We start from the raw sequence: 26,455 nt of genomic DNA, 5'->3' as shown, positions 1-26,455 counted from the left end.
AGTGATATGAGGACTTCTTGCATTTTATGACAGCTATCAACACTTTTAATATTCCAATTCACATTTAAGTCATCAGCAAACATGATATAATTAGAGAGAAGAAAGCAGTTCCTAATATTACGAACGTAAATATAGAATAAAAGTGGGACCTAAAAGGCTACCTTGAGAGACACCCGATGGAAATTGGGGAAAATTAGATGAATGTCCGTCAGCAACACCTGCCTGACCTATGTTTTTATATAAGAGGTGATCCATTCTAAGAGATTTCTGTGAATTCCGATTGACGCTAATTTATTAAAAGGGTCGAGTAATCGACACAATTGGAATAGCTCAAATAAACAGCGTCAGGTTAGGATGCATTAGCCATAGTCAGTTATGTCAATCACAAAAAAAAAATATGCAAATACTGAACGTTTTTGCATGATTATGTGGCAGACCAGCGGGGATTCGAGCTATTTTTAGTATTTACCTATGTGTAAAAATTGAGTCGAACATACATTGAAAACGTGAAAGTCGAACGGAGTGGTGTTGGTGCGACCTCGACGTGAGTCCTATCTCGCGAGCCAACAAAAAGCTTCATAAAGATCTTCTCCTAAGATACCTTAGAGCTCGTATTTAGCCGACCGCGGCTTCCCGTACTATCACCCTTCATACTCGAAATTAAGAAAATAATTTTTGTTAATTTACGTGAATAAATTAAAGTAATTTCACAGTAAAACTTTTTCACCCATGTGATTTCATAAATAAAGAATTAAATCATGTATTTTGAAAAGGGGTGTTTTCACAATCGGAGCTTGAGAATATTATTTTGTGGCCAGTATGAGTCAACCTGCGAATTTTAAAGTATTTCAACGTGAACATTAATTACAATATTTGAGTTTGTCCAAATTTTCGTAGACAAAAGACTGGATTTCACCCCTTCGGGAATCATTAAGATTGACAAATTACAACAGGGATAAAGAATACCTTAAATAAGGGAATAAGGAAGTCTAGTCATTTCTAGACAGGTCATGAGCCCTAGACTTCCATATTCCTTTATTTCAGGTATTCTCCATCCCTGTTGTAGTTTGTGAACATTAATATTAGCAGTCTGAGCTTCAGAATGGTTTCTCACCACTATGAGTAAGCATATGTGTTTTTAAATTTCTTTTATTCAAACATTTATATTGACATTGAGAGCACGAGAATGGTTTCTCACCAGTATGTGTTAACATATGTGATTTTAAAATACTTCTTTGGAGACATTTATATTCACAATTTGAGCATGAGAATGGTTTCTCACCACTATGAGTAAACATGTGTGACTTTAAATTACTTTTACGTGAACACTTATACTGACACTCTGGGCATGAGAATGGTTTCTCACCTGTATGAATAATCATGTGTGATTTAAAATCCCATTTATTTGAACATTTATATTGGCAATCTGCGCATGAGAATGGTTTTTCACCAGAATGAGTCAACATATGTGATTTCAAAAGAAATTTTTTTGAAGATTTATACTGACACTCTGAGCATGAAAATGGTTTCTCACCAGTATGAGACAACATGTGAGATTTTAAATTCCTTTTATTCAAACATTTATATGGGCAATGCGAGCACGAGAATGGTTTCTCACCAGTATGAGTTAACATATGTGATTTCAAAATATTTTTTTGGAGACATTTATATTGGCATTCTGTGCATGAGAATGGTTTTTTACCGCTATGAGTAAACATGTGTGTCTTTAAATAACTTTTACGTGAACATTTATACTGGCACTCTGAGCATGAGAATGGTTTCTCTCCAGTATGAATAATTATGTGTGATGTAAAATCCCTTTTATTTGAACATTTATACTGGCAATCTGAGCATGAGAATGGTTTCTCCCCAGAATGCGTCAACATATGTGATTTCAAAAGAGATTTTTTTGAAGATTTATACTGACACTCTGAGCATGAAAATGGTTTCTCACCAGTATGAGTCAACATGTGTGATTTCAAATGACTTATCTGTGAACATTTATGCCGGCATACTGAACAAGAGAATGGTTTCTCACCAGTATGAGTTAACATATGTAACTTCAAATTACATTTACGTGGAGATTTATACTGGCACTCTGAACATGAGAACGCTTTCTCAACAGTATGAGTAATTTTATGTAATTTCAAATCCTCTTTATTTGAACATTCATATCGGCACTCTGAGCAGAAGAATAATTTCTCATCAGTCAACTTTTGAGTTTTTAAAAGGTAAAAATCTTTCTGCCTTGCTTGTGAACCTGAAACAACAAGAACACATGGAAAATTATATCGAATGCAAATTTAAAACTAACAAACGCGCATGATGACAATATTTATCAGACGATACATAATAGGACTTAACCCTGTAACTCTGTTTTATTAATGGAATCTCGGCGTATGGCAATTCCATAATTATGTTCGTAATGCTTTCCTAGAGTTGAAGAGCGGAAAACCGAGCAGTTAACCAATAAACAAAATAAGATCCGAGGAACGCAGAAGTTTTAAAAGAAAATTGGGGCAAGTTCAGGTACCTAAATGGTAATCAACTAGAAGCGGATGCAATCTGAAAGCTTACTTATGGAAGCTTCCTGGAAACAAACATAATTTGTTTTTTTTTTTTACTAAACATAGATTCACAATTTGAAACATAATAAAAAGAAAAATTAAATTAATAGGTTAAACATTGAAATAATATAAAAAAGGGAATGAAATAATAGAATATAATTTTAGAATGGTCAAGTATTCTCGATTAGTATTAATTTTTGAAGTTTTTTAAAATTTTATTATTATATATCGTTTTTTTTATTTTATTTTTTATATTAAACTAATCGAAAAGTTTTGTTTTAAATGTTCAGAAATTAATTAATGAGATTTACAAAATATGTTCAAAAGAACATTAAACTATAAACAATAAAGATAATTATTTTCTCAGAGAGACGAGATATCATAACGTCGGCGCGTCGGTAAGTTTGATGTACCGAAAGGTGAGTTAATTTTTTATTTTTTGTAAAACTGTCTTTGCTTTAAGGACACATCAACCGAGCTGTCTGGATACTTCATTGAAGAGCCTGAGTATTATTGGTATTGGTGGAAATAAACGTATTGGTTTTATAGTTTCACACTGCAAATAAAGTGTTAGTGCAAATATTGCAATTTGAAGAATGTACTTTTATTTGAGATAAATCTTAAGTACCCGTTTTACTGGACATAATTTTATGTAACACCATTAATGAAGCCTCTACCACAACTTTCTATTTTCTAATAGTAAGTTACGTACAACTCGTTGAAAATGGCCCACAAAATTTAAATATTTGGGTAAATAGTAAGAACGCTAATATTTCTTTAAATGAAAAAACTCGCTTTTTATGGATATCGTAAATAGAAGACCACATTATAGAATTCTTAGATTATTTATCTGTGTTATTCATCAAAAGCATCTTTGAGTACAATGCAAGATTATACGAAGTTTTTACCTTTTCCTAATGAAAAGCTCTATATTACACATAGAGGTAATATTATAAATAGAGTTCACAACAGGGCACTCCAGGCGTTGGAGTGAATACAATCCACCGCTCGAAACCTCTCCACAGTCGAACGCAAGCGGTCGGTGACGCGTGATCTCTCAGTGACGAATCGAATTTATCGTAAAATGTCGTCGCGTGTGCTAAGATATTGTAAAAACTTACTATCTCAGTAATTACTAGTTAACGGTTCTTAATTGATTGAAGTAATGGTATTTAATTCCAAGAAATAATTCAACACTCAAGTGTTTTTCCCTTCTATTTCAATTCATATTTATTTGTTTCGTATTGTTAAAAACATACGTATATTGAGTTAAGCTTTGCAATATAAATAGGTAAGTATCACAAAAATATTATCCACGATACGGCACAGGAAAAAACCCAACAGCTCTCCCAGATCCAGATCCTACTTTTCATAATATTAACTTTGGCAAATTTAATGGTATTGTCTTTGAGTTGTATTTATAAAAACTGTTTTGTTTTCACATTTCGTTTATCTTGGAATTTATGTTGTTTGATTTTAAGTAGTAAAACTGTTTTTATTGCCATTATGACTTTTAAATAGTTGAAAAAAACAAATATTTGATTTTTATTTGTGTCGTTGTATTTGTGCCACCCCTATCAGCGGGCGACGGCCGATGCCAGCCGAGTAATCAAACCAAAGTACCTCTTCAGGTCTGCTCTGATTAGATGAACGTTTTTACCCCGTCCCCCTACCTTTCGCGTTCTGAGAAATTTTGAGCTATATTTTTTAACGATTTTGTTCGGAATGTCGTATCTAAATATAATATATCACTGATATTGCGGTTGAATGTTTAAACTGCGACTTTTACTGCCTCTTGGTTAGCACGTATGACTACTATGCAAGAAGTTCTTCCCGTCATGTTTGGTATAAAATATATTTTAGTATGAAAGGTGTTTTTTACACTTTAATATTTCATAGTTCCGTTACTAAATAAAACATATCGAAGTTTAATAATACGAAAATAATAATTCTATAATAAATTAAACTTAATGTAATACGTACTGAAACGCAAGGTGCTGTAATTTGGGAACGAAATTGAGGTAAGTGATTTTTAACGAATTTAGTACGAAACGAGCCCTGCTGAGTGTTACCTGTGTTCTCGGTTGCCAAATCTATATATAAAAAAGCAATGTTCGTATGTGTCCTAGATGGACTGAATAACTACTGGACCGATTTACGTGCAGTTTTTAGCGAAATGTAGATCTTTGCCGTGAGCAGATTTTAGCTCTTAAAATCTTCAATTAAGTAGAAAAAAAATAGGAGCGTAACTGTTTTTTTTCGTCGTTAGCCAGGGGCATTCGCCCATAATGCATATACAAAAAAATGGAAAGAGGTTATTTATTGTGAAAAAAAAAATGTATGTTTACAAACAAAATTCGTTTTTTATGGATTCTAATCAGATTATTTCTTTAAATTCCTTAAAATTTCTACCCATTTATTTCTGGATTTTTGGTAATACTAAAACTATATTACCGTTAATATAATGTCCGTACATTCAATACATTTTTAAAATACGCATTCCCAAATAAAGTGCACCCCAGTTGGTGAGAAAAGCAGAGTTTGACATTTGCAAAAAGAATTCAATAATAGAAAATTCATTATTTAAAGTTTTGGAATTCAACCATAGACAAATACCTAGGTACCTCCTTAAAGTCAATATTTGAAAACGAAAATCTTTGAGTTCTGGAATTTAATCATAAACAAGTACCTAGGTACCTACTTACCAACGGAAAGTTAGACTATCTTTTTTACGTTTATTCAAACGGTTTTTACACGCTTTCACGACACACCAAGCATTTCGGTTTCGAATTAAATGTCAAACTCATGTCAAAACCCGGCTGGTGGTAAAAGAACTACTAAATACGCGTAGGGCTACACTTAGATACTTACCACTAGCGAATCCCTATTGTTTCGTTTTTTGAAAAATTATTTATTATTCGAAAGAGAACCATCCAAAAACCCGTAAAAATCCACAAATATAACTATTTTTGAAAAACACAAACATTACCAACACAGATAATTTTATTCTGATACTTTGTCTAAAAAAAATAACAAAATCGGTTTAGTTTTTAGGTGTGGAAAACGAGACAAAAAAACAAAAAAATGGTTTGACATGCAGTTGTCTTTTTCGCAGAGTATCGAGGAGGCATTTGCAAGACAGTGACAGGAAAACAATGTGCGAATACCTATTTATCAAAATTCTCTATGCTCACAGTTTATGTAAACCGAAACACAAAAATCAATAATGTATACGTATACAAATTTGAACTAAATATAATAATTGATATGTAATAATAATATGAAACTTTCGATTGTGTTCATTTGATCTATATACGAGTATGTACTTACAAATAGCAAAAGAAAAGCATTGCCGGGTTCAGCTCGTGCAATATAAATAAATAAGATATTTTATTATAATTGGCAAAAACAGTAAGAACGTTCATTGTTACAGTCATGCAGGTAAGTCATAAGTTTTAACCGCATGCGTGTTTAAAAAAAAACCTACCGATTGTTTAATATTTCCGAAACGAGACATGAATAATATAACTTTGCTGCCATCACAATTATATATCAGCAATTACACAGTAAAATTAAATGTATTCTGCGTACCATCATCACTAGTCTACAGACGTAATCTCATAGCAGATAATGTGTAAGGAAGTTTAACTTACTTGAAGCGACTTCTTCGTTACAAGACGAATCCAAACATTCTCGTTTGATGTCAGGATAATCAATATCCATCTTAGTGAAAATAATTGGATCACTGGTTATCGTAGGCTGATTAGTGCTGGTCCCCGGTTCAGCCTTCACAGTTGCACCACCAGGCTCCTCACTTCTTTGGGAACATGGCGTTCCTTTTCCCGTAATAAGAATATATCTTTTTAAATCGCCCGTCTCCGGTTCAGTCTTCACGGTAGAAACGCCTGGCTCCTCACTTCTGTGGAAACTTAGCGTCCCTTCCCCAGTATGGATAATATCTCCTTTTACATCACAAGTCCCCGGCTCAGTATTCACGGAAGAAAACCCTGGTTTTTCACTTCTGTGGGCACATGGTGCTCCTTCCCTAGTATGAAGAATATATCCTTTTACATCGCCAGTCCCCGGTTCAGTCTTCACGGTAACAATACCTGGCTCCTCGCTGCTGTGAAGAATTGGCTTCCTTTCCCCAGTATAGACAATATCTCCCTTTACATCACAAGTTTCTGGCTCAGCCTTTACGGAAGGAAAACCTTGTTTTTCACTTCTGTGGGAACACAGTACCTCTTCTCTATCTCCTTGTATATCGCCGGTCCCTGGTTCGGCCTTAACGGTAGCAACACCTGGCTCCTCACTTCTATGGGAATACGGCACCCCTTCCGCAGAATGAAGAATTTCTCCTTCTACATCACAAAGCCCTGGTTCAACCTTAATATTCAATGAAGCTATTTCCATGGTTTTTCTTTCGACTAATGCAAAATAAATAATAGTTTTATAATCTGAAAGAAAATATCGTGGAAATTACAAAATATGTTGAAATTATGCAAATAATAAAACAATAAATGCGAAAAGACAAAACCGAAGTTTTAATGTGTTTAAAATTATCAAATTATAGGCGTTCGGTATTCTAGTTCCTCTATACCAATTATTTTTAATTTTAATAACAGATAGCAGCTACGTTACAACACGTCTTGTTGAAGCTACGGAGCGCACTGACGATTAGAAGTCCCCATTTATGATAAATAACTTTGTATTATAAGTTAGCCCCTCTGACATCAGCAAAGGTGACATGTGCTGAATGGCCCAGATACGGTGCGCAACACGTCACTCACTCTTCCTGCCTGCGCATAGTTTTTTTTTTTTTTAAATAAATATTTGCGTTCTTATGATTAACCCAAATATTTAATTTTTAGGGCCATTTTCAACGAGTTGTAAATAACTCACTATTAGAAAATGGGAATCAAGTTGGGGTAGAGTGGGATTCAAACCACGGACCATTGAGCCGTGAGTCCGAGACACTAGCCACGGGACCACAGCCCGATTCTTTATTTAATTTGTGAAACCACTCTATTTTCGTGTGTTGAATAAACCATGTCAATTTAAATATGAATAAAATAGTGATTACTTGTCATAAATGGAATACTCAACGAAAAATTGTGCTAATTTTTTATTTGGTTTAACAATCAACGTGTAACGGACGTTTTCTCACTTGCGATTCTCAACTTGAATAACTCGGCTTATTGTTTTGTTGTAAACTTTAGATAACTTCGTGATTGATAATCTTAGGATTTTTGACAGTATAGGCGGCTCTATAGCGGTAGCGCGTTATTACTCTGAGCAATAACTAAATATGATTTTTCTCATTTTTCTCTTTCTTTTGTAATTGGACCTCTTGGCTATTCTGAATCTTCTATACCCCCGCGAGAAGATTCACAATAGCATCCCTGGCCGGTTGCGCTACTAAAATAAAATACTGGTTTTACTTTATATAATGAAACTGCTACTTACTTTTGATTGTACAATCTTAGTTTAATCCTCAAATTATATTGTAATTTATATATCTCGTATTTTCGACATGCGAAGCGTACAACTCAGTGCTTGTCAGAAGAACTACAGATAAAAATGCAAAACATACCATAGACAATAATGAATCATTAGTTGATTTTATAAATATGGCTATTAAATGATAAGACAAATAGGTAGGTCTCGTTTCAAATTTACAACCTATGGTTTTTTAATTATTTTTTACGGTACCGTTTAGAAAATTATGTTTTAAGTAAGAAGTTCCTGTTTTAGATCCAAAGATTTGATTTTTGTAATTACTCTTACCTGCCATACTGACTATGAGTTTAAGCAAAAGTTAACTTAGAAAAAAAAAGCGATTTTGTTTATTTTTTCGTATTTTGTATTTATCATTAAAATAAAGGTTTGGACATCTTTTCAAAAGTATATAATTTCTTTAACTACCCACAATTACTCCAAAAAAAGAGTCATAACATACGAGTACTTCTTTTTTTTTTTGAAAGATACTTTAAAAGAAATACTTTTAAAAATATATTTTAAGCCATTTGATATGCAAATAAACAATCTATTTGTAAATAAAATTTCAATTATAAAACTTGTAGAACATGGTAAATATTAAAAAATCATAAAAATCACATTTTATCAAAACAGATGTTATTGTTATGACACTTTTTTTGCCGACATGCGATATATAATGATCGCGCCACTTGCCCGTTAGCAGATGTACGTTTGAAATGCTGGTTCGCGGGATGCGTTATCCTTTATTTATTTTGCCACAGAACCCTAAATACAATGACTGCAATCACTTACCTTATTCTGGGTTTTGGCACCTTTATTGACTGGTACTTCTGTCGCGGCAATCAGGATTACATCCGATCTTGTATTCAGGAAGGAGGGGCACTTGACAAATTACACAACACAGTGGATTTAATAGTTATTGATCGTAAAATATGTTCTTTACAATTGCGGTGAGAATATGAAAATCACATGTAGGTACACACGCCCAGTTCAGTCGTTATTATGGCGCCGCAACAATATCGGTACCCACGGTAGGTAAATGCAACATCTTTACCAGGGCCCCGTAGGTAGCAAATAAATCCAAACGCCTCATCCTAGCAAATGTGCCATATATAAATGTGTGCACATAGAGTTAATGTAGCGTAACCATTTACATTTTTATATTCAGCATAATTACCAGATTCTTTGTTATTGAGCATTTAAATAAAAATAAAAACGTTTTGAGGATTAGCGTATCGTTCAAGATAAGAAATCAAGGAGGTTCCGGGTTGGATATCCGGTAAGAACATAAAAACTAAGTGTGATTTTTCAAGCCTGGGTGGTCTGTGCTGTAAATTACCATTGTAATTAGATCTCTTGGCCTCCCGTGGTGCAAAAAGTATATAAACAAATAATCCATAATTATTGTTTGATGCACTAACTTTGTGGTTATTCGTCATAATAAAATTAATATGAAACAACTGTCTTTTTAACCGGTTTGAAAGCTACTCAAGCTCCATTAAATTTTAATTAATAAATAACCAATTAACCATATTTCTTTTAGTCCTCTCCTGTATAGTTTTAAAGATCGTATCCATCTCACTTCCCACTTTTCCATAAGACTAAATGACATTTTTTTAAAACTGTTCAGCTCCATATGTTCAATCTAATATTTAGTATTCACTGTTAAAATAAAATATAGTAGAATCCATTAGTCAATTATACATTCATAAAGCTCGTGTGACCAGTCGGTAAAAAAGTGTTGAAACAAAGATGTTTAATATTTATTTTATTTTAACAACTAACACATTTAATTAATAGGGTGGGAATCCGCTGCAGCTACACATCTTTAACTTTTTATTAAAATAAAAAAGGTTTAAAAAAATGTTGTCTCTGGTCTGTATTATTTCTTCGTCCATTTTTTCTGTAGTATTGTGAATTTCATTAATACTCGACACCAAATACCTATTCATTGAAGGAGTTAGCTAGATTAGTATTTATGTTGGTTCCCGGAAATTGTAAATCGTCATTTATATCTACTGGTTTATTTTTTACCATTGTTTTTAGTGTCTTCCACATTCTTGTTGGATCTCCCCTTTCTTCCTCTATTTTGTTAAGAATGTATTGTTTTTTTGTATGTTTTAGTTTTGCTTTATGGATATGTCAAATGTCGAAATGACCGGCGCGCGTGCATGAGAAGATGTATGAATGTAGAGGAAGCGAGATCTGTATGCAAAGATAGAGTGATGTAGCGTTCTATCCTTTCTGCCTACGCTTACGGGAAAACGGCGGGATGATATGTTTGTATATTTCTTCATTTAAATGTACAGCTCAGCTTATCAACGGGTTTTGTGATTTTTCCTTTTTGCAAAAATTTTCAAGGAAACAATTACCTTACCTACGTCCCGTGGTGCATATAATACTCCAACCGAAGCATATTTATAAGCGATCCTTAATGTCATGTTTTAGTTTCCTAAGTTCTGGAGTAAGTTTATTATCTTCTTCTCCCTGCCCCTATATCCCAGTTCATCCAGGGACGGGGCCTCCTTGTGCGCAAGCGCCAGGATCTTCTGTCCTGGGTTGTCACAATGGGAAAATTCTGTGCTTCCAACTCCTTCTCAATAGTAGACCACCACGTCGCTGGGGGTCTGCCTCTACCTCTAGTTTTAGCTGGAATGTTAAGCGCTCTTCTTATTGGATAGTCTTGATCTCTACGCATGACGTGACCATACCATCTCATCCTGCTTTTTTTCAGTTTTTCAGCTATCGGCGCCACTTTGAGCGACAAAGAGTAATTTCATTATAATTATAAATTTTGTAAGAATTAAGATTCATTCGCAACTTTAGTTTTAAAACTATTACGAAGCAATATTTAAAAAAAGGGTCAAAATTTGTATAATAATTATTTTTTTTGTAGCACTGATTGAAAACACAGTATATACTTTTTGAAATTTATATTTTATAATGAAAATATTTACTAATTAAAAAATATAATACACAGATTGTTGTAAGACGTCACTCCCCATAATGTTCACAAGAATTGTGTTTTCTTTTATGTAATGGGAAACGTTAATGTATTATATTTAAATAAAATCTGTATTTAGTTGTAATATTACATACGAACATATTTTTTTCTGGGTAAACTAAAAAAAATATATAAGTGCGGAAGAAATCCGGGTTTTAAAAATAATTTTAGGCAATCATACAGCTCAATACAGAAAAAAAGGAGGTGTACAACATACAAATACAAATACGTATATATATATGGGTGTGTGAGGGTATGTTTATGAGTGTGTGCGAATCAGATCAGTCAGGAGCCGTTTGTACAAATTTGATGTTACTGTTATTAAAATTATAAATGTAATTGATATTATTGGCCGTTTTGTTAAATATTATAAGTTACATAAATACATATATGATATAATTTGAGAGAAAAAAGCAATTCCCAATATCATGAACGTAGGCCCTATATGGCTACCTTGAGGGACACCCGATGGAAAATGGGAAAAATTATATGAATGTCCGTCAACAACACCTGCCTGACCTATTATATATACGTGATCCATTCTAAGAGATCTCTGTGAATTCAATTGACGCTAATTTATTGAAAAGGTCGAGTGATTGACACAATTGGAACAGGCCATATTAACAGGGATTAGGATCGATTGGCCATAGTCAGTTTGCCAAATACGAAAATAAATGTACCCAACGTTTAAACATGATAATGGGGTGGAGCAACGAGGATATGAGCTATTTTTAGAATTTTGGGTGAAAATAGAGTCGATCGTGCGTTGAAACCGTGAAAGTAGAAGGAAGTGGTGTTTGTGCGACCTCAGCGCGAGTCCTATCTCGCGAGCCAACCAAAGGCTTCATATACATATTTGTCCAGAATATCTTAGAGCTTGTGCTTAACCAAGCACTGCTTCCTGGACTATCACCCGTCACCCTCGAAATTAGAAAATAATTTTCGCTAACTATTATAAATAATTTTAGGCAATTTCGCGGTGAGAACTTTCTCAAGAATATGATGAATAAAGAATTTAATTATGTCTATGGCAAAAATATGATTTCACAATCGGAGAATGAAAATATTATTCTGTTGCCAGTATGAGTCTTGTGAGTTTTTAAAGTATTTCGAGGTAAACATTTATATTAGCAGTCTGAGCATCAGATTGGTTTCCCACCACTATGAACCAACATATGTTTTGTTAAATTTCTTTTATTCAAACATTTATATTGGCATTGTGAGCACGAGAAGGGTTTCTCACCAGTATGAGTTAACATATGAGATTTTAAAATACTTTTTTGGAGGCATTTATATTGGCAATCTGAGCATGAGAATGGTTTCTCACCACTATGAGTGAACATGTGCGACTTTAAATTACTTTTACGTGAGCATTTATACTGGCACTCTGAACATGAGAATGGTTTCTCATCGGAATGAATAACCATATGTGATTTTAAATCCCTTTTATTTGAACATTTATATTGGCAATCTGAGCATGAGAATGGTTTCTCACCAGTATGAGTAAACATGTGTACTTTCAAACAACTTATCTTTGAACATTTATGACGGCATTCTGAACAAGAGAATGGTTTCTCACCACTATGAGAAAACATGTGTGACCTTAAGTTACTTTTACGTGAACACTTATACTGACACTCTGGACATGAGAATGGTTTCTCACCAGTATGAGTCAACATGTGCGATTTCAAGTGGCTAATCTGTGAACATTTATGATGGCATTCTGAACAAGAGAATGGTTTCTCTCCAGTATGAGTTAACATGTGTAACTTTAAATTACATTTACGTGGAGATTTATACTGGCACTTTGAGCATGAGAATGCTTTCTTAACAGTATGACTAATTATATGTGATTTCAAATCCCCTTTATTTGCACATTTATACTGGCACTTTGAGCAGGAAAATGGTTTCTCACCAGTTTGAATCAAGTTGTGAGTTTTTAAAAGGCAAACATCTTTCTTCCTTGCTTGTAAACCTGAAACAAAAATTAAATATGAAAAGTCGTGTCAATAACAAATTTTAAACCAAAAAAAGCACATGGTGTTAATACTTTTCAGACGACAACAGGACTTGACCCTATAATTCTGTTTTATTAAATTATAAATAAATCATTGGTGCTTTGGAAAAAATCAACATTTATGTCTTACTGGAAAGAATTTTATTTAAGACCATTGACCATTGACCATTGACCAACATGAAGCTAAAGTTTTCCTAAATTCTAACCAAAATATGAAAAAATTCCAGTCTATCGAAATAATTATCGAGAGTATTGACTAAACCATTTTGGTACGCAATGGATCTAATAAATTTGCGTTAAACGAATTCAAACCGGGTTGTGGTCCTGTGGCTATTGTCTCGGACTCACGGATGGTCTGTAATTCAAACCCCACTCTAACACAACTTAATTCCCATGCTTTATTAGCGAGTTATTTATAACTCGTTAAAAATGGCCCCCAAAATTTAAATACCAAAGGTAAATGGTATAATGAAATATTGTAAACTGGATAATAAACTGACTATTAGGTAGTCATGTTATTGTTTATTTTGCATAAAAATATCTGCCTTAAAACAGTTTGTACCTAGTTAGGCAGACTAGACATAATCTAGAGAAATCTATCACCTAAGTTTGTATGTAGAAGATAATGATATTGTATTTTTTGAATGATATTGTATTTTTTGTTAAAAAAAATGGTTTATATTATTATTATCATATTGTTAAATTGTAGGAACGCTAATATTTTTTTACAGAAAAAAAACATTTTTTTGGATATCGTAAATGGACGACCACATTTTGGAATTAAATTATAATATTGTTTATCTGTATTATTTATCAGAAGCATCTTTGAGTACAATACTAGATTTAACGATGGTTCAACCTTTCCCTAATGACGAACTCAATATTATTACGGTTGAATTTTTAAACTGCGACTTTGACTGCCTCGTGGTAAGCACATTTGCCTATGACGCAAGAGGTTCTTCCCGACATGTCTGATATAGAATATAATTTATTACGAAAGGTGTTTTTTTTACACAAGAATATTATATTTCGTAGCCCCGTGACTTGCACCTAAAGCGTAAGACTGATCATCTTACTTTTATGTAGCGAAATTATCGAAATACGCTGTGGTTGGGTACAGAGTCCCATGCACCATTAGATGCTGAAAGGGAATGAAATTAATGAACTCTTGATTTGGAAAGTTTGGCCGGAAGACGAAAACTGAGTGCTTTAATGTTTCTCCTGAAGATAATGTGTGGCGTGTTGGACTTTTTATAAATGCCATTTACGAGTTTATTGAAGTTGCTGTAACACATTATAGTATTAATTCACCTAATCTTAGATTCCATAGTCAAAGTAATCAGATCAGTTGAATTGACATATTTCATACTAACCTAATCTTAACATTAACTTCTTAGAATAACACTTTTAATATAAAAAAATCACAATAATTATTTAGATACAATTATAAATAAAATTATCAATAAAACTTCTTTGCTTAGTTTCACTTTTATTTGATTTTGACCAACGAACGCTCTAGTTTAAAAATGCATCTTCAGAATTTGCCCAGTCCTCGTGCCGGCCTGGTTGTGTAATGGTTAGCGCATTCACCTACCATGCAAGAGGTCTCGGGTTTAATTCCTGACATGGTTGGCATAAAATATTGATTTAAAAGGTGTTTTTACGCTAAAATATGTTAAAGTCCCAGGACTGGCACCTGAAACGTAAGACTGATCATCTTACCTTCATGTAACAAGAAAAAAATATATACGCTGCGATTTTACACCAATGCAGAGCCGTATGCACCATTAGGTGCGAAAAGGGAATGATGATGATAAAACTAAACCAAGAAGTTTTATTGGTAATTTTATTTATATTTTTTTCTAAATCAAGTAATATCTACAAAAAACATCAACATTTATTTATTTATTCATTTTTTTCTCTTACAAACCATAATTAATATTAAAAATTATGTGACCTCCCTGGGGTTACCCGTGCCGAGGACACTTAACAATATACTTTTTTTTAATGTTTTTACATTAGATAATAAACAAAGAAGACTTACTTAATAAACAGAGATAATTAACAAAATAGTCACAGTTTTAAAAACTAGGTATACGAGTATATGTTTATCTATATTATCAATGTTATAAATCGCACAATGAAAATAACAAAAACCTAACATAAGCTATACATTTGTGGAGCGGTTGATTCAAAATTGGTTTGGGCGAATGAGACAATCCATTTTACTTCTACCTAGCTCCACTATCCATTTTTTATAGCCTTTTTGTACATTTTCTCCTTACTAATTGTTTTAATAGATAGTGGAAGTAGGTTATAGATTTTAATTGAATAATACTCAAAATCCCTTTGTCTTGTACTTGTTTGTATTTGTTTGAGTTGTCTTTGTGTTCAGGATTTAGTGATTGTATTATTTGTTTGTGATATATTGTAGGGGTTATGTCTTTCATATAACACAACAATAAATTAAACTACATACGTATATGTAATACGTACTGAAACACGGGGCGCATCTGTAATTTGGGAACGGAGTTGAGGTAAGTAACTAATTTAGTATGAAACGAGCCCTGCTTAGTGTTACGTGTGTTATCGATTGCCAAATACAATATAAATAACAAAGACTTACCCTGAGTGTATATAAAAAAGTGTTGTTAAGTCCACTGGATTATAATTATTGGAAAAACAGTAAGATGGTAAGAACGTCACAGTCATGTAGGTTAATCATAAGTTTGAACAGCATGCGTCTTAAAAACCGAGAGCTGTTACGTACACTAACACTGATTGTTGTAATATTTCCGAAACAAGACATGAACTATATAACTCTGTCGCCTCCACAATTTTATGTCAGCAATTAGACAATAGGAGTATATGTGAGGACATTGGAAGCAAAGATAGCAACCTCCAAAAAAATATTTTATTTGGTTATGTCATTCTGTAGTTTATCAAATTTATGTTTATAAAAATCAGGAGTTGAGTTGCAAATGTAGTTTGAAATCATACTTCTGATGGTTTGAAAATAGTGTTTGGAAGCATAGCAATATCCATCAGCCATTTTATTCGACCAACGACAGGCTTGTGATTTAAATTTTCGAATTGGCCGTGCCATACAAATATTAAGAAAGTTTTTTGAATTCGTGTTTCTATTAAAGCTAATTTATTCTAACATTTCTAACATGAAGACTCTCTTTGGCATTAGTGTGGCAGTTTTTGTTATTTTTCTCGAAAACACCAAAACGTGAGTCTGCTATTTTTGCTTCCAATGCCCTCGTGTGTTCTGCGCTTCATCAATAGTGTACAGACGTAATCTCAGAACAGATAATATGAAAGGAAGTATTACTTACTTGAGGCGATTTCTTCGTTACTAGATGAATCCAAACATTCTTGTTTAATGTCAGGATAATCAATATCTATCTTAGTGAAAATAATTGGATCACTGGTTGTCCTAGGCTGGTCAATGCTGGTCCCCGGTTCAGCCTTCACGGTAGCAACGCCTGGCTCTTTATTTCTTCGGGAACATGGCGCCTCTTCTACAGTAATAAGAATATTTCCTTTTACATCGCCAGTCCCCGGTTCAGTCTTCACGAAAGCAATACCTGGCTCCTCGCTTCTATGGAAAATTGGCGTCCCTTCCCCAGTATAGACAATATCTCCGTTTGCATAACAAGTCCCCGGCTCAGCCTTCACGGAAGGAAAACCTGATTTTTCACTTCTGTGGGAACACCGTGCCTCTTCCCAAGTATGGAAAATATCTCCTTTTATATCGCCAGTCTCCGGTTCAGCCTTAACGGTAGCAACACCTAGCTCCTTACTTCTATGGGAATACGGCACCTCTTCCCAAGTATGGAAAATACCTCCTTCTGCGTCGCAAAGTCCCGGTTCAACTTTAATATCCGATGAAGCTATATCCATTGTTTTTCTTTCGGCTAATACAAAGTTATTGATATTTTTATAATCTGAAATAAAATATACTGAATATGTTGAAATAAAAAAAATTAAATACACAAAATATGTTGAAATTATAAAAAAATAAAACAAAAATGCCAAAACACAAAACCTCTACACGAAAATACTTTCCACCCTTTTGCCTTTTCCCTTGTATGGAGACATAAGCAACTTTTCTTGCTGAATCAATCAGTATTTTTCCAAACATTTTGCCAACAGCGCTCAAAAGGCTGATCGCTCTATAATTTCCGCATTCCACCCGAGAGCCCTTTACCTTCTATATAACAATATATGATATAACAGCAGATATAACAGTCCTTCACCAACCCGGTGGAGTGTATTCTTACTCTAAACATCGGTTCAAAACCCTGTGCAGCCGTACAAAAAATATTTCCCCACCAGCCTTTATAAATTATGTAGCAACGTTATCATGGATTATGTATAACTAATTAAAAATAATGTGGAGACCAGAGAGTAAGAAACGAGAAGGTTTTGTTGTTTATGCGCGCAGTACCCAACGCGCCTATATAAGGGCGCGCAACACGTCACTCGCCCTTCTCTACCACCGCCAGCATTTACATTCACTTCATAGTATTCTTTATTCAATTTGTGAAGTTACTGTATTTTCGTGTGTTCGATAAGCAATGTCAATTTAAATATGAATAAAATAATGATTATTTCTCATAATTGGAATACCAAACCAATATAAGGCAAACTTTTAGTTTCCTTTGTGGTTTAACAATACACGTGTAACGAACGTTTTTTAGCTGTGCTTGCAATTCTCTACCTGAGTAACTCAGCCCATGGTTTTGCTGGAAACTAAAGCTAACTTCGTGATTGATATTCTTAGAATGATTTTTGTCAGTATGGGCGACTCTATAACAGGAGCAAGAAATAACTAAATGTGATTTTTCCTAACCCTGGCGTAATTGGACCTTTTTACTATTCTGAATCTTCTTTACCCCCTAGAGAGTGATTAATTTGGGGATTTTTATTTTTAGCACGCGTTTACGCTTCGCTTCATATCTGGCCACACTGATGATTAAACGTCAAATAAATAAATATTATTTTTTTTATTATTATTTTATTTATTATTTCCTTACAATATTACATTTTTATTATTTTTAAAACATTTTTAAATAAAAGAAATTTACAAGACTCACCAGGCAAATAAGATTTAGAAAAATGTAAAAAAAAAAGCATAAAATAAGTAAATGATATCGCAATTATAAGATAAAAAATAAATATGTTGATCGGGTTGTGGTCCCGTGGCTAGTGTCTCGGACTCACGGGCCAAAGGTCCGTGGTTCGAATCCCACTCTACTCCAACTTGATTCCATTTTCTAATAGTGAGTTATTTACAACTCGTTGAAAATGGCCCTCAAAATTAAATATTTGGGTAAATCATAAGAACGCAAATATTTCTTTTTAAAAAAAAAAAAAAAAAAAATACAAAACCGGAGTAAGTGTGTACATATTTAATAGGCACAAAGCATTATATTAAAAACATTATTTCTTAACATATCTATTTCCATTTCCATATCTAAGTCTATATCTATATCATATCTTTATCCATATCTATAGATACATATACCCGTACATGCACACATACATATCCATATATACATATATACACATATATACACATACAAACATATGAACATATATATACACACATATAAATATCCATGAGAATATTACATATTTATAAATCCTGTTTTATATATATATATATATATCTATATTTACAAATATTCAATTTTAATAATATATAAACTCCTGATCGAACAGTCAGTCTATTATGAACACGTGAAATCAAACATGATGATTTTCAAACCATCTTGGTTTTTTTCCGTAGTCATTTGTGGTGGTTCAACCGTGGCGGAACATTTCCTAGCTGAAAGGAGGATGTACCTATCTGCGACATCATGTTGCCCTTGCGACAATACCATCAAGTCAGAACTCTACGTCCTTGTCGTAAACCTTGGACAATGTGTCTTTCGGGACATAGCTAACAGAGGTAAGGGCGAATAACGAACCTCGGGCGCCACAAAACCTGAGCAACTCTAGCTAAGGGATAGGAAAAAACCCTGACAGAAAAACCAAAGGCACGGCACTAGGCCTTAAAGTAGCAGCCCTACCAAGTACCTAGGACACGGGAGGTTAATCACCTGCCTGCCCAAAACCCAAACTGATTACGAAACCAAAAGAAAATGAAGCCGGACGGAACGGCAACAGACCTGGCAAACGGAATAAAGATAATAATACAGCATTTGGTGTTTGATCATCAGTGAGGCCATAAAGCAAAAATTAGTATCATGTAAAAAATAAATATCCTCAAATTAACCACTCTCTAGGGGGGTGGGAGGTAGAGAAGAATACCACCCCTAGCCTGTTGTGATGCTAAAATGAAACACATGTTCTATATTATGTAATGGAACTGTTACTCACTTTTCCTTGTAAATCTTAGTCTAATCCTCAAATAATATTGTAATTTATTAATTACGTATCTTTGATATGCGAACCGTACTGCAAGGCGCTTGACAGAAGAACCACAGATAAAAATACAAAACTTACCATAGACAATAATGAATCAAAAGTTGATGTTATATGGCTGTCAAATTCTGAAACTATTAGATAGGTCCCGTTTCAAATTTATAATCTACTGATTTTATACCAACCCTGACCTACTGCAACACCTATAGCTAGGTTATCTGTGGTTCTCCTGTCAAGCACTAGGAGGGACGCGTCCGCATATCGAGGATACGAAGTATATAATTTAACAAAAAAACTTAGTTTTTACGTACAAAAGTAAGTAACAATTTATTAATATAATATAATTAATTATATTAATAAATTAGTATAAAACAAAATACGCAGCAGCGTTGGGAGGATCATTACCGCGCTTCCTCTACAGGTAAAATCACTAAAATGTTTTTCCCAACGCTGGCTGATGCAGCAAACTTCCGTCATCATCACCAAAGTACTTTCGAAACGACCCAAATTTTTACCGGACACGGAGCTATGAGAAGTTATCTATATAGGTTTAAATTAAGGAATGATGACTATTGTCCATGCGATGATATTTCTTCACAGAGTATCGATCATCTGTTATTTCAGTGCCCATTTTTCAGTTTGCAACGCCATAATCATGAAACAGAATGCAGGAAAGATGGATTATCCTAACAGATATCCACACTGTAGTTAAAAGTAGTTATCACGCGCCATTGTTCTTGAACTTTGCAACAATGGTGATTGGACTCATAAAGGTAATAAACCAAAATCAGTGATCGAACATCCCATTTCCAAGACAAACAAAAACGATTTTTTCCGAGTACCTAAGCCTTGTACATGACACGTAAGGCACTAAATACAGTGGTCCAAATATATATTTTTTTAAAAAGTAACAATTTAAGTATGTAAAGTAGAACAATATTCATTGTATTTTAGTACCAAACCGGGCAGGAGGCCAATTACAGCCAGGCTTGAGAAAAATCACATTTAGTTTTTGCGATCTCGCTGGGAATAGAGCGTAACTTCGATACCTAAGCACGCTGATACATGACAGGTGACAGTAGACATAACCATAGAAAAACAACAGTTGAAATTTTATGCATCTTGCTCGGGAATAAAGCCAAGCGAATGCAGCATTGGTTGAAATATATGTCAGTAATAATAGTTTTAAATAATACTATCATGCATCTGACAAAAGTGGGGCAAAGTAATGGGGGGTTTTTTGGACGCAGTACGATGTATTTAAATATGATTCTACGCTCCTTCAGGACTATTCTTAGTTCTATGTTTGCCACAGGTCGATTACAATTTTCCATTGGCGAAAATTTTTATGTTTCATTTCCAATTCCGATCATGAACGCTTTTCTTCATATGTACATATAGAGACGGTATACTATCTGTATCTACCTCGGTATGTTCTACCTACTTGTCATCTCGACATCATTTGATTGAAACAAACCAATGAATGACTGCAAACATTTAGTCTGCGTTCCTCACTTTATTTACATTTAAAATAGTTCTCATTTACTTATAAACTTATTACAAATCAAGCAAAAAATGCTCACTTAAACATGATTTTTATATGACTTTTGACAATAGCTAAGACGGTATGCTTAAAGATCGTCTGTATTTATCTACTGAGCGATTACAAGGCTGACCTCGATACGTACTCAAATAAAGATAGTAAAACACATGGAAAAAATATAATAACTAAATTATTTTTTTACAGTGGTAACATTTTACGGCTAGATGCTTTTGTATGTTAATAGGGCAGCATCTAGCTAGTCTAGCCAGTGCATCTAGTCGCTCATTTTCAAAACTGAAATTTATATCGGATATTAATTCGACTTCAAAATTTACTTATTTCTATCTCATATTTTTAATAGAGAAAAAAAGTGCCAACCTCAGAACGATTAAAAACTTAAATAAATCGAATCAAATAAAAAAATACTCGGTAGAACAAAATTTTTCTCACTTTTAATGCGTAGATAAACGTATCGTAGACTCGTCGATACAAACAGAAATACTTACATCAAAACTTAATGGTGGGGGGATCGGTAGTCTATCTTCGTAATCGCTCGGGTGAATTTTATCTTCAACTATGACATCGTACTGAAGCTATGTCATTTTAGTGCGTAGATATGTATACCGTGGCGTACGCTTCCCATTGTTTCATATGGCGGCCTCCGTGGTGTAGTGGTCAAGACGCTTGACTCGCCCACGGAAGGTTCCGGGTTCGATTCCCGGTGAGAACACAAAAATTAAAATGTGATTTTTCTCAAGCCTGGTTGTTCTGTAATGTAATTCACCACTGTAATTGGGCCTCCTGGCCTGTTGTGGTGCAATTTTTTTTTTTTTAATGAAAATATCGATGTACCTACCAAAACTTGAAGGTGAGGGGTCGGTAGTGTATCTTCGTAACCGCTCAAGAGAATTTATCTTCAACTACGCCTTCATGGTGAAAGTATGATATCCTTATCTTCCTATTATAATCGAGGCCCTGGGTGATATTCCAAACGCTCTCGCGGCCATAGAAAATGCTTTTATATTGCATACAAAATACGCGAGATAAAAGGGTTTTCTACGGCCGCGAGAGCGGTTCTGAATAGCATCGCTGATCCGAGATTCCTCCTATTTTAGCGTCCGGGCTTTAGACTGACATCGGCGGGGTTATAAAATAAATTGAATGATTTATTCTTAAATTATTTCAATCATAATTTTAAAAATCTTCCTCACTCCCAACAACGTATTGCATCATATTTTTCTATCTTATTAATTTTTCTATTTATGTACATATGAAAGATTTTACAAAAGTAAGTTGATAAACAACGTAATTTTAAAGAAATGGAAAAAATACAGTATATAGAAATATAGTAAGTATAGAAAAATAGAGTATGCTGTAAAAAAAAGAAAATTTTGTATAATTATATGATTTAATAATTTCTAAACATAACGTAACTTCTTTTTCGTTTTTATTTTACCTGTTCGCCTCGTAGCTGGGGATAACATGGCTTCGATTTTGTCTTTTGGCAATTATTATTTTATTTTTAACGTATTTTGTATGATTTCTAGGATATTTTTGTTCGGAAAGAAGAACTATGGATTTATTTCCCGTGAATATTAAAGCCGAACCGGAAACTAAATATGTAGAAGCAGATATTCTTCATACTGAGCAAGGGGCACTTTGTTCCCATAGAAGCGAGAAACCCGGTATTCTTTCCGTGAAGGCTGAGCCGGCGACGTGTGATGTAAAAGGAAATATTGTCTGTACTGATGAAGGGACATCATGTCTCCACAGAAGCGAGGATCCAGATGTTGCTAACGTGAAGGCTGAACCGGAGACTGGCAATGTAAAAGGAGATATTCTTAATACTGAAGAAGGGGTGCCATGTACCCACAGAAGTAAGAAACCGGGTGTTCCTTCCGTGAAGGCTGAGCCGGGGATTTGTGATGCAAAAGAAGATATTGTCTATACTGGAGAAGGGAGGCCAACTCTCCACGGAAGAGAGGATTCAGGTGTTACTGCCGTGAGGGCCGAACCGGGGACTGGCGATGTAAAAGGAGATATTCTTAGTACTGGAGAAGGGGCGCCCTGTTCCCACAGAAGTGCTGAGCCTGGTGGTGCTACCGTAAAGGCTGAACCGGGGACTAGTACTGACCAGCCTATGGTAACCGGTGATATACTTATGTATACAGAGGTGGATATTGTTTATCCTGACATCAAACAACAGTGTTTGGATTCGTCTTGTAACGATGAAATCGCCTCAAGTAAGTAATACTTCCTTCTACGTTATCTGCTCTAAGATTACGTAAGCTAGTACGAGTCGTATTGACACGGACCTTGCCAAATGTGAAAAATAAAAAAATGAAAAAGTACAAAAAAACATAACGTTTAATTGTTAACGTATAACATTAAAAAAAATAACGATATTTAAAAAAAAAAAATAGCGGTATATGATCCCAATACTTTTATTTGTGAAAATATACACGTTTATACCGTGTTTTATAAAAAAGAAAATAAATTATGCCGCGCGGTGGAGTCGCGCGCTTAGGGTGACAGTGGGCTGCGGCTGTGGGTCATATTGACATGGACTTTGCAAAACGTTATAAAAGCATGCTCCTTAGCACAGTTGTTCCTTTGATTAATCTTAGTTGATTAAGCACTGTAGGCACCTACTCCCCCCCCCCTGTTGGTGGTAAAGGGGTGGGGGTCAAACTCCCCATCTTCTGCGACTCAGTCCGACCTTTAAAATTTGGTCAGTTTAGTTACGAGGTCAAGTTAAGTATCGTTTTCGGACAAACCTAAGACGAAGATTCATTTTTTGAACCTGTCATAGTAAAAAACCGAATTTAATTTTTAAAAATTGTATATCCACCTGTATAACTCAAAAAGTATGTAACGTTCGCATTTTCGCCATGTTTATTTTTTTAATGCAATTAGTGGTTCCATGGTTTTCCTTGTTTTTTTTAAAAATATTTTTCAAAAAACCTTTACAGATAGAATCTAAATAACATATCCTGCAGCTATTGGGCGGACGGACAGTTAAAAATCTAGACCCTTTTTACAGTTGAAGATTAAGTTAGAAATCATATTCTAATAAATTTAATTCACATGGAATTCTAGCAACATAAAAATGATTTCAAAAAGTAAACAAAAAAAATACATAAGTTGTTAGTTTGGCAAATTTGCATATGATTGAACGGCACAAAAAGTAAACAAAAAAATAAACAATTAGAGCTTTTCTTGACATTGCATTATGTTCTTCAATATAAAAAAAGCTATAACCGAAGGTCAGCAAATGCAGGTAGGTAGTTCATCCAGTTAATCCAGTATTATCGCCTAGTTATAGCATCTGGGTGACTGGCTGACAGCTGGGAGTAGTTTTTTATTGATATTAAAGCAATATCTTTCGGCCAAAAAACAGACTGGTCAAAAGAAGAATTCGTCAAAGATTTGTAATAAAAAAAATATTTTCAAAATGTGTGTATGAAAAAACTTAATTCATTAAAAAAATACCTGCTCCTTAATGGGGAAATAATGCCTGCACATGTTAAAAACCAAATAAAATACGTTAAACACATTAAAGAATGAGAAATGTGGGAACAGGTAATGAGTTTAGAAGGAGATAGGAAGTGAAACCCTTGAAAGAGAAGGAATACAAAATATACGTAGATAAAATTAAAGGAGGTCAGGGTTCTAAGCATATAAAGTAATGTTTCAGGCGCTTCTTGAAAGTAGTCAGGGAATATGTCTCCGTTGTAATAAGTTAATCTTAATAAATTACTAAGAAATGAAATCCAGTCCTTATCTTAAAATATTTGTATAGACTCAAAATATTCTTAATATTTGTGCACATGCGTATGGCACACGGTAAGCTTATGTGGGATTTAAAAAAAAATAAAATAAAAGTTTGTCGTCCAGAATTGTTATTTTATTGGTATACGAGTATATATTATGTGGTACTTGAACTTACACGTATTTTTGTTGTAATTATTTTAACTTCTGCTTTCTTTATCAAACAAATTAATATTTTGCTTGATTTTCCCATTTCTATCCCCTCTGGGGTGCTTTGAAATCCCACCCTACAGCATTCTTATTTTTTCCCTTGTTATGATTTTTCTCCAAGCACCGATGATTTATTATAGTTTTAAACACCTGTTAGGGTTAAAAAGTAGTATCATGTTATGTCTGGTCTGGTTTGTATAGTCATCGTGTGCTTTAAAATGTTGATTGTAAAGTTGTCAGTGATCTCATTCTTCAAGTGTTATTTTTATTGTTTCAGGTTTAAGAGCAAGTCAGAAAAATTTCATAGCTTCAGGAACTCGCACGTTAATTCATACTGATGAGGAATCATTCTCATGCTCAAAATGCCAATATAAATTTTCTCAAAAAAGTACTTTGAAAACTCACAAGTTGACCCATGTTCGTGAAAAACCATTATCATGCTCAGAGTGCCAATACAAATGCTATCGCAAAAGTAATTTAAAAAATCACAAGTTGACTCATACTGGTGAGAAATCATTCTCATGCTCAGAGTGCCCATATAAATGTTCACGTAGAGATGCATTAAAAACTCACAATTTGACTCATACTGGTGAGAAACCATTCTCATGCTTAGAGTGCAAATTTAAATGTTCAACAAAAGGTAATCTAAACGTACACCTCTTGACTCATACTGGTGAAAAACCATTCTCATGCTCAGAGTGCAAATTCAAATGTTCACAAAAAAGTGGTTTAAAAACTCACAAGTTGACTCATACTGGCGAAAAACCATTCTCATGCTCAGAGTGCAAATTTAAATGTTCACAAAGAAGTACTTTAAAAACTCACAAATTGACTCATACTGGTGAAAAACCATTCTCATGCTCAGAGTGCGAATTCAAATGTACAATGAAAGGTAATCTGAAATATCACCTGTTGACTCATACCGGTGAAAAACCATTCTCATGCCCAGAGTGCGAATTTAAATGTTCACAAAGAAGTACTTTGAAAACTCACAAGTTAACTCATACTAGTGAAAAACCATTCTCATGCTCAGAGTGCAAATATAAATGTTCACAAAGAAGAACTTTAAATACTCACAAGTTGACTCATACTGGTGAAAAACCATTATCGTGCTCAGGTGCTAATTTGAATGTTCACGAAGAAGTACTTTAAAAACTCACAAGTTGATTCATACCAATGAAAAACCATTCTCATGCTCAGATCGCAAATTTAAATGTACAATAAAAGGAAATCTAAAGTCACACCTGTTAACTCATACTGGTGAAAATGTATCTATAACAAAATTTGGATAATGTTACCTTGCTAGCAGTGTTGTCTTTACCCCCGCGAGAGCGTTCCGAACTACAGTGCTGGTTGAGTAGTTATAATAAATTGATTTTAAAAAATATATTTAATTAGTTGCGTCA

At 34.0% G+C, this 26,455-nt stretch overlaps 3 long non-coding RNA genes across 4 annotated transcripts; 1 reads left to right on the top strand and 2 right to left on the bottom strand.

Annotated features, from left to right (window-relative positions):
* Positions 1-1,133: 1,133 nt before the first annotated feature.
* Positions 1,134-8,141, bottom strand: LOC148271190 (uncharacterized). The gene is made up of 3 exons (XR_015825175.1): positions 8,034-8,141; positions 6,221-7,024; positions 1,134-2,260 (listed from the first exon to the last, which is right to left on the bottom strand). It is a non-coding gene; the product is annotated as an uncharacterized LOC148271190 (long non-coding RNA).
* Positions 8,142-12,500: 4,359 nt separating this feature from the next.
* On the bottom strand, positions 12,501-19,585 carry LOC148271189 (uncharacterized). Of its 2 annotated transcripts, none has more exons than XR_015825178.1 (3): positions 19,481-19,585; positions 16,429-17,040; positions 12,501-13,045 (listed from the first exon to the last, which is right to left on the bottom strand). It is a non-coding gene; the product is annotated as an uncharacterized LOC148271189 (long non-coding RNA). The 2 variants fall into 2 exon arrangements; XR_015825179.1 differs by having other exon boundaries at positions 16,429-17,055; positions 19,481-19,544.
* Positions 19,586-19,730: 145 nt separating this feature from the next.
* LOC148271188 (uncharacterized) lies at positions 19,731-26,257 on the top strand. Its single transcript, XR_015825180.1, has 3 exons — positions 19,731-19,840; positions 22,616-23,311; positions 25,327-26,257. It is a non-coding gene; the product is annotated as an uncharacterized LOC148271188 (long non-coding RNA).
* The last annotated feature ends 198 nt before the right edge of the window (positions 26,258-26,455 follow it).

The sequence above is a fragment of the Micrasema longulum genome, unplaced genomic scaffold, assembly GCF_059751315.1.
Source record: "Micrasema longulum isolate JH-2025_06_02 unplaced genomic scaffold, ASM5975131v1 h1tg003036l, whole genome shotgun sequence".
NCBI lineage: Eukaryota > Metazoa > Arthropoda > Insecta > Trichoptera > Brachycentridae > Micrasema > Micrasema longulum.
The sequence above is the reverse complement of the archived record's forward strand: the minus strand, read 5'-3'. Positions and strand labels throughout refer to the sequence as shown.